Source organism: Magnolia sinica, chromosome 4 (genome assembly GCF_029962835.1).
Source record: "Magnolia sinica isolate HGM2019 chromosome 4, MsV1, whole genome shotgun sequence".
NCBI lineage: Eukaryota > Viridiplantae > Streptophyta > Magnoliopsida > Magnoliales > Magnoliaceae > Magnolia > Magnolia sinica.
In genome coordinates this window covers 2,136,031-2,153,572 of record NC_080576.1, presented here as the reverse complement: position 1 = coordinate 2,153,572, position 17,542 = coordinate 2,136,031, and the positions used below count along the sequence as shown (strand labels likewise).

At 40.2% G+C, this 17,542-nt stretch overlaps 1 long non-coding RNA gene and 1 other non-coding gene across 4 annotated transcripts; both read right to left on the bottom strand.

Moving 5' to 3' along the window:
• Positions 1-645: 645 nt before the first annotated feature.
• Positions 646-14,131, bottom strand: LOC131242125 (uncharacterized). Of its 3 annotated transcripts, none has more exons than XR_009169509.1 (4): positions 13,991-14,131; positions 11,228-11,313; positions 992-1,712; positions 646-906 (listed from the first exon to the last, which is right to left on the bottom strand). It is a non-coding gene; the product is annotated as an uncharacterized LOC131242125 (long non-coding RNA). The 3 variants fall into 3 exon arrangements; XR_009169510.1 differs by having other exon boundaries at positions 646-897; positions 992-1,106; positions 13,991-14,129; XR_009169508.1 differs by having other exon boundaries at positions 992-1,106; positions 13,991-14,128.
• A 38-nt stretch (positions 14,132-14,169) lies between these two features.
• On the bottom strand, positions 14,170-14,241 carry TRNAM-CAU (transfer RNA methionine (anticodon CAU)). The gene has a single exon. It is a non-coding gene; the product is annotated as a tRNA-Met (tRNA).
• Positions 14,242-17,542: the final 3,301 nt, after the last annotated feature.

Sequence of the window (17,542 nt, the reverse complement as noted above, 5' to 3'; positions counted from 1 at the left end):
AGGGGAATTTTGTGATCTCCAATGCGTGCAGGGGAACTTCTTCATTTTTTGAGGGGTGCATCTTGGTTACTCTAGAAGGGAAGTGGACGACCATTAGTTAAATAAAGTCCCCACCTAAACTGTAGGTGGAAAAATCTAAACTCAAATTATGTGGGTGGTTCTATCTAATAAAGCCATAGTAAGGGTGACTTTATTTAAATATTCCAGGATTGATTTAAGGGGAAGACATCCATAAGAATGGCAGGATCCTGCTCATCAGCAAATATACTGTTTGCTGATGCACAGGTTGGTAATTACTGTGATTTTCCTATATCTTGTCCACAGTGGCCCACTAGACCATGAGCCTGATACCACAGTGTGCTGCATAGAACTCCTACAAGAGCTGCAAAATCACACTTCCCCGTAAAAAAATATAAAGTTTTATGTCCAACATCAACATTTTCTCTATGCAGCAGCAGTAAATCCTAAAAGCTGTTATGTGCTGAATTGGCAGATATTTTGAACTACATTCCTTACATTTAGGAGATTATTTTAGACTTCCATCTAATCAGTGAATAATTCATAACTTGGGTCTTTTTGGAATCAGGAAAAGAAAATATTTCCTAGAAACCCAGCATAGAATCTTAAAATATTTTCAAAACAGGGTTAGCAAAATTGCATTGTGAAATCCATGTTCTTTTAGAGATTAAAAATAATAATCATATAGACATAGTTCTGACCATCATCAATTTACAAAGAGGAATCAATACAATGATCATGCAAAAGTTTGTAAAGCAAGGTTCAGATTTCCAGCTCTTACAAGCATGGCCCATGTTTCAGTGCTCAAAACTGCTGATATCATGGGCCCCGTTGTGGATGGACCGTAAGCCAAAATTGTTACGAAAGAATACTCCTAACCTTCAATAACTGACCAACAAGGAGACAGTTCAGAAAGAAAATATGGCACCAGTTCACATTCAACTGGAAAAAAAAAAGGTCAAAGATTCTATACCTTGGCTTTTCCGATCTGAGGGGATTGTTGCGTGTGGACCATCCATAGTGAGTCCCTCCCTTCATATCAACAGTGTGATCACAAAGACATGGGGCCCACTTGTACAAACTAGAAACTTAAACATACAAGCCACTCATCAGTGTATAAAACCTCTTTATTGAATGATAATTGATATATTTCACACGTTTTGGCATTACTACATTTCAGATGAAAGCGTCAAAGGAGATGGGTGGGAGACTCATGGCGCATGTGCGAATTCCAAGCCCCTCAGCAGGTGGGTTGCACCATGTCAATGCTCTAGCCCCAGAAACAGGTTGTTTTGTCCATTAGGTGAGCCACAAATCTACTTGAACGTAGATAGTAAACTTTTTCATACCATTTAGACCCACCAGATGGGCTGCCCGGCCTAATTTCTGGGCCCAGATCTTGCAGGAGCACACTGCATTGGCCTGTTCCAGCTACAAGTCCCTTGCCAAAGATTCTAATTAGCAGAGCTCAAGATGAAGTGGCATGTCTACCTTGTATATTGGACACACCCAGCTATTGATAGTCTTGTCAAGCTCATGCCAAAAAAGATTCCAGTTATGGACCTCAAAGCTCAAGACTGTGACTCTAAAGACCTCCGTTGAGAGTAGGCATCCCGTTTGCATAGCAAGGACATATGCAACAGCTCATACAGTCTGAGAGCTTTCGCTTGCTCGAATCATAACACAGTTACAAACTGCAATTAGGTTAATTATTTCTATCCATCAGTTGGGACTAATCAAATGAGTGATTGACGGCCTAGTTTTGGGAAGGTTTATTAGGTGCTTGCCAGTTAGGGTATAAGGAGGAACATGAAGTGGTTTTGTAGAAAAGCAATTATATGACATGCAGCCCACATCATTTCTATTATGGCTAGCCAGGCCCATTGTTCAGTAATCTAGGTCACTGTGTGCATGGGCCCAACACAAAAAGCTCCTTCACAGGACTTTTACCTGTCAGATTTGTGGCCTAAAAGTTCAGAAGAGAAATACAACAACGGTCCATTCAACTTAAAAGGTGCAAAGGTTGGTGGGTAGTATGTTCCAAGCCTAATTTTTTGTGGGAATGCTTCATCTATGATGGGATGCAATAGGCCAATGGAATGGATTATCAAACCATGGGTCCCTCTTGTCAGAATTGAAAGCTGAATCATTCATGAAGGATCTATCAAACGTTTCTGTTAACTAAAACAGATAGCGAAGTGCCCCAAAAATAGGCCATCTATCACTTCCCGCTAGTAGAAACATTTTAACCTTTCAATTTGCAATCTACACAGAGATGGTTAAGAAGAGAAATGCAATGCCCCACTCAAATGAAAGGGGTCCTAATATTTTAAGGGTGTGCCTAGTCCACAACAGATCAATGGTATTGACTGTTGAACCAGGGATCATGGTGCAGGACATGAAAATTAAATATGATATGTGAGATTTCAGGCTTAAGATCACGTTAGTTCAGAAACAATTACACAAATTCCATATCCCACATGAAAGTCCAAACATTCAATTAAGGGGAATCTATGCAGGTCCAGGCCTACACATGATAGGGCTGGATCAATAAAAATTATGAACCAAACGATACTCAAAGATAAGAAATAATCATCCACACATGCATAGTAATCAGTCCATAATCCAAGGGATTCACCAATTTCAAATCAAGGAACCCTAGGGTAAGAAAAGGGGCATAAAATTGGAGATTTGAGTAATTTAGGGTTAGGTTTAGGGATTTTGGGTGAAAGCGGAGTGAAAGAGAGGAGAAAGACGAACCAGAGAAGTACCGTACGCGTGGACAACAACAATGGCCCAGACGCACATGCATGTGATCTCAGCCGCACGTGTGTGAGGCCCACTATTCAGAAAAAGGCCACCTTGGCCCTGGTCGGCCAGGGATGGACTCCAAAACTCTCAAATCTCAGCTCAATCTAATATACGGTTTGTGTGTGGTGCTCCGCCGAAGTTTTAGCCCTCCTGTAGGGCCAGATTCTGAAATTCTGCTGTGGAGAGGAGAATTGCTACAATAGATGATTGATTCGAAGTGTAGATGATGGGGGAGATGAGAAGAAGGGATTGTAGAAGATGGGTAGTAGAGATGGCGATGGATGGGGGTGAATCGGGATAGATGTAGCTTCGCACCACGGTAGTGAACCCTTCGATGAAGGGAGGGTTGCGCACCCAATTAAGCTTCACAACTCAGAGAGTAGGAAAACGCAGAATTTTTATTAATCTTCAATCAATTAAAAAAACTACAAGGGGTGCCTATTTATAAGAAAACCCTATACCCCAAAAACTCGCACCATGTGCGCAAACTGTTACTTGGCGATGAAGTAAACTAAAATAAAAACCAAATAGAGAAATCTAAAGTGTTCACGATGTTCTAAATAATAACAATAAGCAAAACCTAAAATATGAAATCAATCCGACGAGTGGGCCACGATCATGAGATCCCATGATGGGCTTTTCTTGACTATCGGGCCCACTTTTTTTGAACCAAAATTTATCTTCTAGCTAGGAGGCCCTCCCTGGACGTCGTCATCGGGCCAGGTCGATGGTGGGGTCCTCCTTCTGCGTATGTACGTGCATAGGGGTGGTGGTGTGAGTGCGTAGGGGTGGTGGTGTCCCCATCAGATCACAATGTACAAAACAAATGGATGGCTAGATACAATTGTTTCAGTCATCCATTGGTTTTTGTACTCCACAACCATTCTGAGGAGGAAAATGGTCTGGACTTTATGAAATAAGATCTAGTAAGAGTGGTCCACCCAATGAAAAGCTCAGATCTATCAAACGTGTAAGATGTTGATAAGTTTGCTTGAGATAGATGGATTGGTCACGGCTCCACACCCATGTGGTCTTAGACTCTTAGCAAACTATCATCCCCCCAAAAGCAACACATGTATTGCTATTTTAAAGCGCCACGGTTTTAGCAAACAACCATATTAGTTACTCTAGAAAGCCAAGGATACATTCACGAGCAATGTGTTCTGTATAGCCTCATGCAGTTTACCCAAAAAAGCAGTATGGAACACAGAGAAACCTCTGCGGTAGTTTGCTACAGAGGATTCAATGTATCCTTCAATTTCCAATGTAAACATGCCAATATGGTAACTTGCTAAGCCCAAAGAATTCCAATATAGCAATAACCTTGTCACTTTTCCAGACAACGATACTTTGATAAGCCCACAAGGGTATGGAGCCCAGACCATCTATGTTCAAGCAAACATGCCAATTCCATACACATTGATAGACCTGAGCTTTCCATTGGCGGGACACTCCATCAAATCTTATTCTGTAAAGTTCAGTCTGTCTCACTCCTTGTGCTAGCTTCAGAATAAAAACAAGTAGGAGGCTGAAACAATTTAGCCTACCCATCCCTTTTTTCTTTTCTTTTCTTTTTTTTTAAATAGCATGGCCAATGGTTCATGAATCCATACCATTGATCTTTTGCGATGAGGCATGCCCTAAAAACATCCTAGATTGGAAAATCTTTGAAACCGATATTAGGACCTTTTTTCCTTGGGGATCATTGTATTACTCTTAACCATCTATCTGTAGGCAGCAAAATGAAAGGTTAAACTTGTCCCATCAGTAAGAAACTGAGAATGGGAGGTAATGACTGCCTATTTTTGTCCTCGTTTCCAATCTATTTTAAATAAAGTTGGATCTCAAAGAAGTTTGAATGTAATTTCCTATCTATTTTAATGTTGACAGTTAGAAGAAAACATGTTCCATCGTTATTTAAACATGGATTATGTTGGAGAGACTTCGAGCTCATATGTCATCACAATGCAGCCTATTGCTAATATGTATAATGTATACTAACAAGGGCAAGTAAAACAAGCAATATATTTATCAATTATCATTGAAGAGGTTTTCTACATGGCGCCTATTGCGGGCCTCACTGATGCAGGACATGAAAATTAAATATGATATGCAAGATTTCAGCCTTAAGATCACGTTAGTTCAGAAACAATTACACAAATTCCATATCCCACATGAAAGTCCAAACATTCAATTAAGGGGAATCTATGCGGATCCAAGCCTACACATGATAGGGCTAGATCAATAAAAATTATGAACCAAACGATACTAAAAAATAAGAAATAATCATCCACACATGCATAGTAATCAGTCCCTAATTTAAGGGATTCACCAATTTCAAATCAAAGAACCCTAGGGTGAGAAAAGGGGCATAAAATTGGAGATTTGAGTAATTTAAGGTTAGGTTTAAGGATTTTGGGTGAAAGCGGAGTGAAAGAGAGGAGAGAGATGAATCAGAGAAGTACCGCACGCGTGGACAACAACAATAGCCCAAACGCACATGCGTGTGATCTCGGCCGCACATGTGTGGGGCCCACTATTCAGAAAAAGGCCACATTGGCCTTGATCGGCCAGTGATGGACTCCAAAACTCCCAAATCTCAGCTCGATCCGATGTACGGTTTGTGCATAGTGCTCCGCCGAAGTTTTAGCCCTCCTGTAGGGCCGGATTCTGAAATTCTGATGTGGGGAGGAGAATTGTTGCAATAGATGATTGATTCAAAGTGTAGATGATGGGGTGAGATGAGAAGAAAGGATGGTAGAAGATGGGTAGTAGAGATGGCGATAGATGGGGGCGAATCGGGATAGATGCGGCTTCGCACCACGGTAGTTAACCCTTCAATGAAGGGAGGGCTTCGCACCCAATTAGGCTTCACAACTCAGAGAGTAAGAAAACGCAGAATTTTTATTAATCTTCAATGAATGAAAAGAACCACAAGGGGTGCCTATTTATAGGAAAAAACCTATACCCCAAAAACTCACACCATGTGCGCAACATATTGCTTGGCGATGAAGTATACTAAAATAAAAACCAAACAAAAAAATTTAAAGCATCCATGATGTTCTAAATAACATTAATAAGCAAAACCTAAAATATGAAATTAATCTGACTAGTAGGCCACGATCATGAGATCCCATGATGGGCTTTTCTTGACTAACGGACCCACTCTTTTGAATCAAAACTTCATCTTCTAGCTTGGATGACCTCCTTGAACGTCGTCATCAATCCAGATCGACGGTGGGGCCCTCCTTCTGGCGTATGAGCGTAGGGGGGGTGGTGTGCGTGCACATGTGGACGGCGTGTGCGGAATGTCCCCATCACTCACAAAGATAGAAAGTCCATGATATTGATCAATAATCATGTGTGTCAAATTGCAGATCGGCCACAGTAGAAAAGTCATGCTGGTGGAGAATCTTAAACCATTTGTGGGTAGCTATAAATGGACATTATTAAATAATATGGACGAGGACAGCATTGAATGAGAGAAGTGTCCACTGACTGGATTGGTAGGTTTTTCAATCCAAACGATTTGGCAATAATGGTCCATCTATGCGGATTTCCGCCAGATGAACGCCCTGTATCATGGACAATTGTTCTACATGTTCATTTAGAGTGCAGCTCACCAGATAAGGAAGTCGATGTGCAACGCTCAGGTTATATCTCTGGAAGAATTCCCTCCTCTGCTGCCAGCATGGATAGACCATAAGCAAGAGCATCCTCATGATATACCCATGAAGACAATACAGAGCACCCACAAAGGGAAAGGCATTCTGATGGACAATTCCTCCAAGCCACAGCTAGTTGAAGCATGACCGCATGTCTCCTGATGGGCAGACCTGGTGGATGATCCAGAGGTAGAACAAATGGAGATGCCGCTGCACCATCTGGTAGGGAACCAATCCAACATGTGTGAAGTAGTGATCTCACTGGACAATCTTCTTCCACTCCAAATATGTGGGAGAATAGTCCGATTGGACAGTTTTTTGATCAAACAACTAGACCTCTCTCAAGGAGAGACTTATGAACTTATGGAAACCTACAGGTAATTTCTGTATCGTTGCCTTCTCTAGAGGTTTCTACATTTTACTCTTTGCCTATGAATCAAACTGTTTCAACATATATACGGGTGGCTCATGGCACTTGTATGACAAACCAAAACTCTTACAGCCATGGGAACCTGTATTATGCTTTGCATGCCCGTTTCCTTACTGTTTGCATGTCTGTCCAGTTGGAATCCGTCCCATACTTTGCCACAAGCATTGTTCTCAGCGACAGATGAACTCCATCCCTCTCCATCTCCATTAAACAGCAATGATATATTAATAGTTCCAATGTCCCTCCCCAAGCCCCCATCTGATGTTGCAAGCAACCCCTGATTCATATAGAAACTCAAAGTTTGCTTGTCATGCGCCAATGCAAAGAGATGTCATTTCTGGTCTTTTCTTAAAAATCCTACAAGCAGAGACTAGTAATAGGTTTACCTTGACAACAAGATCAACGTTACTTTTGAGGAATGCCCACTTCATGCAACAACAATCACGCCATTTTAGGTAGGTCCACTTCAGACACTGGCTTATCCAAAAACCTGGAAATATGTATGAGCATTGGCATTACCCAGATTGCGCATGGATACTGTTTGAATACAAGAACAGGTCTTTGAATCAAGAAGTACTATATAGCCAGATGGATAATCTCAGCAGTAGTTTGCTTGGGTTCCAGTTCGTGCAAGGATCCATGGTTCAACAATCAAAACCCTCCTTTGGATGGCCCATGAACGAAAAATACCCAGATGGGATAATCTCAACCATTCAATTGTTGGCCAGCAACTAAGGTAGTTGAGACTTGAGAAGAAAATACAACATATTCATACCAGTCTAGGAAATTTCCTGTGCATGGAGCATCCACAGTCAGGCCCATCATCTCAACATTTTGGATCACCAAACCACAGGGCCTGCTTTTACAAACTAAATAACAAAGCACACTGTATATATTCTCAGTTTGAGCAATGTATGCTCTTGACTCAGGGTGTACAGAGGAGCGAAGGTATATAACAGGTCTAGGAATCAACATGTCCATCATGAGAATTTGAGTTGATATTGATCAAGCGGGCTCCACCTATTCAACTCTTTTCTTAGGTGCAACTCAAATGAGTTTCTTTTTATACACAATTCAACAGAAATTACTGAGTCTCCAGCATATGGATTTGGTGTTCCACTTTACACATACACAACCCCCATACACAATTCATCAGAAACTACTGAGTCTTTGTCATATGGATTCGGAGTTCCACTTTACACATATACAACCCCAAAGGCAAACAAGACTCAACCGTCAGTCCATTTGCACGACCCTGTTATCCTGGAGATTGATGTCAAATTGATGGACCATCATAGGAGATACTTAGCAAAATTTTCACACAAACCTGATGCCTCTTCAAGCTGCCAACATCAAATATCACTAAACAGGAAAATCTCTAACTCAATTTTGTTTGGGTAGTTACAACTTACAGGGCAGAAATTTCCTTTGTTGGACAAACAGGAAGACGGGAGTTGACTGATGGTTGAAGAGAAGTTTCTACACAGCCAACAACACTCAAAGGGGATCTTTCAGGTAAATAGTGGTGGAGACCACCTCTGGATTTCAGGATTTGTGGGTTAAAATTGTAAGAGGAAATCACCTCAAAGCAACTATCATCATTGTGGGCTAAAATTGTAAGAGGAAATCACCTCAATCAGGAGATGATCATTGTAACGGAACAGTCAAAAACTGTCTACTGACAATTCTCATATAGGCTCAAGTTTAGTGATGGATCTTTGAAACAAAAGCCAACTAGATTCTAGTTTTGTAGATGATGACAAGATATAGTTCGTTAACTGTTCACCCAGACATTGACTAAATGCAGGTGTTATTGATTATTTGGAGAGGCCAGGTCGTTAGTGGGTCAGCCACGTTGTAGAGGAAGCAAGGAAAATAAAGTTTTAATGGACCCTTCTTTTTTCTTTTTATTGAGAGAGAGAGAGAGAGAGAGAGAGAGAGATAACAAAGTTTTAATGGACCTTACTATGCTCTGAGATAAATTGCAAAAATTCATTTGCTTAATGATTCCCTACCATGAATCATTAACTGAGTACGGGATACGAACCCGATGCCCTCCATTTGGCATCTCATTGTTGCCCTAGGTATGATAATGTTTGCAACCTCATAAAACAGAAACTGTATCGGTTATTGTCTATGCAAGTGGGCATTTGAGCAGAAGAGTCCGTAGTTTTTCATATGCACAAGACCATTTCTCATATTTCTTGAAAGGTCCCTTGTGCAACAGATACCTGCATTTGATTTAATTTTTTTTCTTCAATATTAATGGCTATCCTTTGCCTTTGTTACAGCTATAATAAATAACTGGAAACTCAAGATAAGCTCTCATCCTTTGCCTTTCTTTCTACACCTTGGCAGCTTTGAGATAAACATGCTTGTCTGCATGGACCAGACATGTGGAACCTAGAAAATAATGAAATACACATACTACACAAATATTACTTCAACAAAATATTATCCACATAATTATATATTCACCAAAACTTGACGGTACCTTAAAAAGACAGAAAATGGAGTTTTCACTAACAGCCACATCTGCATGTGACCAGCGCATGTGTTAGACACAGAAACTTGGGAAAATGCGGCGTTGTGCTCTGTAGTTCCATACAAGAAGATGCATGACAAATCATACTAGAACCAGATAGGAAAGTCATAGTTGCCAGCTTATCAATAGCCCCATCAAATAGCCCCCTTTCTTTGCAAAACAACGGAAAAATCATTAGGAACTAGAAACCTGAGGACAAGCACACTTGGAGAGCGCAGTACAACGGAGAGTTGTATGTGGCATTCAGGAAGTATGAGTTGCTCCCAAAAGAGAATCTATTGATTATCTCCCTTGATTGGATCATAGGTGCAATGATTTACTTCATGGGTGAGTAGGGAACAAATTCCCAATATCAAGAACCACGTGGCTAACAACCTCTTTTGCCAAGATATTCAGTACTACCATTTGCCTCTCGGCCAACATGGGCAGGAGAAATCTTTAGCCATATCCCAAAATTTCATTGAAAAGCTTTCTTTTTAATCCCAAGATTTCTTTTTAATCCCACAGCCAGGAACCTCTGTAGATGCAGAAGAAGCAGCATTTCACGAGCCGTCAACAACCACCAGTCCAAAGGAATCCTTGAAGCTTTCCCAAGGGTCTTATCCTCAAGAGCACATGTCATTTTCCTCTCTAAGAGAACCAGGTAAACCAAACAAGTATCACCCTTGTAATCCCTTTAAGCCCTCACCAATGCCACAGGGTCCTGGCTTAACAAGGAAGAACCAAACAAATTCAACTTCCCATGCCTGAAGAATCTACCAATTTCAACTCAACCACCATCACATCATTTAAAAGACAGTTGTTTCTCACTTTCCGAATCTCCCAACAAAGAGCAAAAGGGAGCAAACACCACAAAATCTTAACTCTCACTGGAAAGTGCTGCTCCATCAACTCTTGAAGACATCTCCAAGCTTCTCACTAAATGACCAACATGCACCAAACAAGTTCGGAAAATATCTACAAATCGACCTTGCCAGCCAACAATCGAGAAAATATGATGAACTATTTCCTCATTACTTTTGCACATGATGCTAGGAAATCAATATTGAGCGATCTCTCTATCGGCAGTTGTGTCCAAGCAAAAGCCAAAATCCTAGGAGCCATAGCAAGGTTACCTCATACCTGGTCTGTGGGTCGCTCTGCTACATCATATGGGAATGGGTACGCAGTGTATTACTTCCTCAAGTATATGGTACGCTAGGGGTAGGATCATGTCTGTCACTCCAATACACAACACCAAGTATACATGATATATTTGTTTATCCAAAACTGATATTGTAATTTAGATAGTAAATGATGAATGTTCATCATCGTCATCATCATATTAAGTCTTATCCCAATTATTTAGGGATATGAAATGATGAATGTTTTTATTATAAATCCTGCGTTGCCAAAATTATAGTCTACATGCCTGATATTACATAAATCAAAGAATAAAACACCACATTAAATATAAATGTAAATTACAACTTAATTAACAATAAAAATGTAAACCATAACTGTTGGTCGGTAAAATTGGCTATCCAGATAGCAAATGACCCATAATCTGAATCATGGGATTTAGAATGGAAAATATATAGAAGTTCGCAATTTAGGTGCTATTGAACCGAAGAGTCCCACAGAGAGGCAGAAAGATGCCTTTTGAAATATCTACCAAAATAATTCAACAAACTTATTTTCAGAAAAGAAGCAAAGTAACAATCCAAAAGTAACTTATGTAGCACATGGCATGTGATCAGCATGGCTACGAATATTTACCAATAGCAATTTTAATTCTTGCAGGTATGACTATGTAATGCAAACTCTCTGCCTCCACAGTACCCGGTCACTCTAACACATAGCACCTGGTTTAAAAAAGAAGATCCAATACAATTCAATTCAATCAATCCATAAAGATAAAAGCAATCCAAAAATACATAAAGATAAAAGCAAAACCTATAACTGAGATTTGAAATGGAAATCTTGATGCAGTGCAATCCAAAAAGGTAGATTTGGCATTTTATCTTATACATGAGGTAAGTCAAGCATGATGATTTGAGAAGTATGTTTTGTATTTGAAAGAAGTCGAGGTATCAGTAGAATTCTGTTTATTTATGAGTTCATTTGTTAGGTGAGTTCCTTTCTTCTTCTTCTTCTTCTTCTTCTTCTTCTTTTACAGTCTTTTAATTAGGAAAAGTTCCAATTATATATGCCATTCCTGCTTAAGGTTACACTTAGGGTTTTGAATTGTCTACAAACGGTCATTGTGGATCTAATGTAATTCATATTTTTATTGCTTGGGGGTTATTCTTTTGACTGATAATGAAATTGTTTATTCGAAAAAGCAAATATACAAATATCCATTAAAGGCAATGGATAAGTATACACACAGCACAGAGAAGCTTTGCAAAGGTCACAGGAGAGTGAGCCAACTAAATCATTACCCATATGACAGATATAACACAAAGAAGCTTCAAGTAACAAATTAGTGCCTTGAGGTTCAAGAGATCTCCCAAAGGCCTATGAGACAGCATTCCTTGAATCGTGTTCCACAATGCCGTGGATGGAAAATGAAGCCTTGAAGAGTTTTAAAAAAAAACAACAATATGGCCTTTGCTTCCGCTTCATCTGAACCTTCTCATTCACCGGACCAGAGAAAACAAACTTAATGTCACCTTAATCACATACATTAGCCGGTTGTGTGATCGTGTGTCTTGGGGCCACACTTCATGGAACTCCTCTGAAGCAAATTTCATAGTAGAATTTCTGAATTATTTAATAGAGGATCTAAGCTACTTCAATTGCATTTGCCTTTCAAAAGGAACCGGCCAATTTTGCAACACCCTTAAGAATAGAAGTAAGTTGACAGTGGGACTGAATTCCACTTTCCACATAAGCATAGAGAAGTAAATGATAATTGCAGTTCTTTGATGAATTAAACAAACTAGTAAAACTGGCATGTGCAATACACATGGAGAGAGAGGAAGTGGTTTGTAAGCTGTAGGAAAGCGACAAGAAGTCTCTTTTGGTAGAGAGAGGACTGTGAATTGGCCCAAGCAGGGCTTCTTTCTTGGTTAATAACCCATCTCATGCCCATTCATATGACATGGTTGAATTGTTCTAAATGATTAACTGTGTGTAATTCACTGCCTCTAATATATGGTCGAATGAAAAATGGGGTTAACAGAAATGCATCTTTTATTTTTTTTAAAGGTGAACAGAAATGCATCCATTATCATCCACCAATAATAAATAATACAAAGAATAACATACAATGAAAGAGATGAGATGAAAACTACAAAGAATCGACTTTGGCGTACAGAGCTCAGAAGTTGGCATGCACCATCTACTGTCCATGGACATCGAGTGGGAATGTTAAGTCTCAACATGCACTTCAACATAGGATTTCAGATCCCATCTTGAAACTGTGATGGGATTCCCACTATCCCACCACTGCCCAAGTGCTAAACCCCACACAGAATAAGAGATTAGTGTCAAGTTATTCTCATTGTACACAGTCTACACCATGGATTGACGACTTATCCAAGTTGGATGCAACTCATCCAAGCCAATTTGGACTCAGTCAAATCGAAGCCGATTCGGCACCATGATCAGCATTGAAAATACGCATGACTTGACCCAACTAAGACGAGTTGCTCCTGACTTGGCTGAGTTGTGACTCAAGTCAAGATCGAACGAGCCAGTCTGAGTCATTAAATTAAACTTTTCCCAATAAAAATATTATCACAAAAGAATTTATAATAAAAATATCATAATAGAAATGAATGTTCAAAATCAAAGCAAGAAATACTCCAACCCAAATTCAAGGGGAGCGACCCAACGTGTGTTTGCCACAAGATACAAAACCATACCAACTCATAGATAAAACATATGGCATGCGAGAACGCCAATCCAAACCATCAAACCCATGGACCACATTGTGGATATCCCATAGCTCAAACATCACACTGATTGCCTGAACTCACACTTTCAGTGGCCTTCAAATAAATCAGTACTCAATGGGATGTTGAAACCATCAAAATTGGGGGCCACATTGTGGATAGAGCATAGCCCAAACATCCCGGCAATTGAATGATCGCGTGCTTTCAATGGCCTTCAAATGAATCAGAACCCAATGGGAAAAATCAGATGGTTATACACATCAGATCAATGCAATTTTCGGGACATGCTCGATCGACAGTGGGATCCACCATCTTGACAGTCCGGATTGGGCGTGTATGCATGCCATCAGCACTGGAGATGAGTTATCACATCCAATTCAGAAGCAATTCTTCTTCTCTGAAGATCAAAAGTGAAACGATATTCAAGTGAACTGATATATAACTCCACTTTGATTGGCTGACCGTACAGATATTTACGTTTTTCCATTTGGAATTTTATATGGTACTGAGAACGGACTGGCAATTTCAATAAAAACCCTACATTTTACAAAACCACATAAAAAAAAGTGCAGAACAGAGAGAGAGAGGGAGAGAGGTTCAGATGCGCTGACTGTAACAAAAGAAAATGAAGATTGAAGACCTGGTATTGAGTTTTGAGTACGCGCATTGCGTGATTCGCACACCGTTCGATCGCAAGCAAAAGAGGGTATGGAAACATTCAAAAACCAAGGGAAATTTTTTTAGGAATGGAAATATTGAGAAACTTCGTTAAAAAAAAAAAAAAAAGAGTAGCGAGTGGTAGCTTCAACTGAAGAAGTCTATCAGAGCCAGGTTTCGATCCTGGGACCTGTGGGTTATGGGCCCACCACGCTTCCGCTGCGCCACTCTGATGAATTGATTATACAATTCCAAAATAATATACATATAGTATATGACAATGGTATATTCAAATGTTACCGTTAACAACTTAGAATGGGCCGAAAATGTTTTGAATAATGTTGATAATTGTTATTTTCCCTTCATTCGTGTTTATTTCACTTTATCAATGGGTTGGATGGCAAATAAACATTATGGTGGACACTAGAATGGTTTTAATAGTAAGAGGTTCAATTGTTACTGTTCCTTATAGTATGGTCCACCTGAGATTTGAATCTACTTGGTATTTTAGCTAATGCCCTAGAATAATATGGCAAAACTGATGGACGGCATGGATATGGAATACATACATCAAAATGGACCCCACAGCAAGGGCCACACCGTCTTATGTGAGGCCATGTTGCACCTTATCCGCTCTCCAAAGGAGGACACGTGTTTTGGATGATCTGAATGGCTAACTACGGTTCTACGAGGGATGATGATGAATTACTGTTATTTTTTAAGCAGAGAGTAGCTAGTAAACCAGTTGGTTGCGTTACAATATTGGGTCCTGATTGAATGGAAAGCCACTCGTGTGGGCGTGGGATTATCATCGGGTCAACCAGTATATGGCGCACATGTCAAATATCCAGACCATTCATTATTCATTAGGTGATGTACACTGCAAACATGGCATGAAGGTGTTTGGCATCTCTGTGAATTAGAGCTTATTAGCTTATTTCTTAAAAAATAAAATTGTAGATTACTTGGTAAAAGTATCATAAGAAGACTTATTTGTTCATCTTACAAGCTGAAAGGGAATTACTTTTTGAAAAGGAGATTATTTAGCTTAAGAATATAGATATTTTTAACTTTTTTTTTTGACAAATTTATTCTTAAAACTTTTTAAATAATTCTCATCTTTCCATTTTTTATTCTCTCTATAATCTCTTCGAGGTAGGCCCATGTGATGAACAACCCATTCTAAAGGTGGAGCCCCACATGATGACCGGTCAACATCAAAGGTGGGCCCACATAATGCAAGGTCATATCAAAGGTGAGCCCGACACGATGGATGTCTCACTTCAAATTATGGCTCCACATGATGGACGGTCCACATCAAAGGTGGGACCACATGATGGATGGTGGACATTGAATGTGGGACAACATGATGGAAGGTTGACATTCAAGGTGGGGCCACATATGAATGATCCATATTGAAGGTAGGGCCCCATATGATGGACGGTCCACAACAAATATGGGACCTACATGATAGATGGTCGACATCAAAGGTGGGTCCCACCTGATGGATGGCTTGGATGGCTTGGATGCAAATGTGGCCCTTCACGATAGACTATCCACATCAAGTGGGCCCCGCATGATGGATGGTGGACATCAAAGGTGGGACCCTCATGATGAACAACCCATATTGAACATGGGGCTCCACATGATGTATGGTCCACATCAAGGTGGGCCCCACATGATGGATGGTCTGCGTCAAAGTGTAGCCCCACATAACGGAACATCCACATCAAGTGGGCCCCATTTGATGGGTGGTTTGCATCGAAGGTGGGACCCACATGATGGATGATGGTCATTGAAGGTGGCCCACATGATGAACGACCCATATTAAAGGTGGGGCCCTAAGCAATGAATGGTCCACATCAAGATGGGCCACATAATTGACGGAGTGGGCTTCACATGATGGATGGTCGACATGAAAGTGTGACCCCTCGTAATGGACGGTCCACATCAAGTGGGCCCCACCTAATGGACAGTCCACATCAAAGGCCTTGCATGATGGATGACCCGTATCCAAAGTGGGTCACGTGATGGATGATCTACATAGAAGGTGCACCCCACATGATAAATGATGGATATCAAAAGTGGGCCCTACATGATGGACAATCCACTTCAAAATAGGGCCTATACTGTGGACACATCAAATGTGGACTCCACGTTATGGTGATGGGTAGTGGACATTGAGGAGCCCCACATAAAGAACAAATAGGATTGATGGTGGGCATCACATGATATATGGCCTACATCGAGGTAGGCTCTTAATGATGAATGGTCCACATTCAAGATGGGCCTTGCATGATGGATGACTTACTTTGAAGGTTGGGCTCACATGATGGATGGTCTACATCAAAGGTGGGCTCCATATGATAGACAATCCACATCTAATATTTAACATAATGGATTGCCCAAATTTCGTAAAATACAAAGATTGTATGTAGCCATCCAATCTTTGCCATATGGGGCGCAGTTCATTTATGCTAAAGATCCACTAAAACAACTCTTGAATTGCTCTTAGAAGGTAGCTTTCATAATCTTTAAAAATGACATCCACTACCAAAAAAAAAAGGCTCTTTTTAAAATGTTTAGCCAAACGTGTTTATTTTAAATAATAACTTTTTCAGGCTTAAATAAGTGATTTTACCAAACAAACTTATTTAAGACATGAGCTATAACAAAAAAATCTAATTAAAGTAACCCTTATCGAAAAAGCTCTTAGCCCATAATGTTGGTTCACCAATTGCGTGTAGGTTCAACATGTTTAAAAGAAAAAAAATAAAAATAAAATGGCACAATCCAAATGAAGTAACTGCTAAACTCACATGATATGTGCACCACCCCTAGCTTTTGGCACACGTGCATTTAGAGTGTTGCACTACTTAATGGGTAGCTTAGATCTTCCATACATGCATCATCTGCATGTGAATCAAACTCTGCATGGGAGTTGTCATGTGGGACCATGTTCTCTCAAGACCTTGCAATACACAAGTCATGTTTGGAAACAATACTAACAGATAATCCTGAACATTAGTTTTCCACATTGAATGTTAATGTTGGCCTCTTTTTACTCTGTGTTTGTAGATGCCATCGCGCAAGTGCACCACCAAGCTTCCCCTTTATTATTGTTAATGCAGAAATATGGTTAGCCCCTTTCTAGACTTGTTTACCTGCATAAGGAATAGACAGTGAAGACCCTGACTAGAGCAGGGGACCCTCCGATGCCTAAGTCAGAAAATGATTTGGGTCTAGTCGAGTATTAAAGGTTTAGGGCTAAAGATAATGCGTACATTTCACCATTAGAGGTACCTTATTTATGACTCTAGAAGAAGCGATGACATAGAGGGAATCTCCCTAATTAGTATGTGTGTATTGGAGATGGATTCAGATACTGGATTAATAGAAGGATATTCTAAGATCCTTGCCAAGGATCTCGCGGGTCTAAGTGTGTCGCAGATATCCTTTGAGATCCTTAGAGAAGACCTCAAACGGATCTCTTTAAGGCAGGATCTGATTATCTGAGACCAGTGGAGATGTGCAA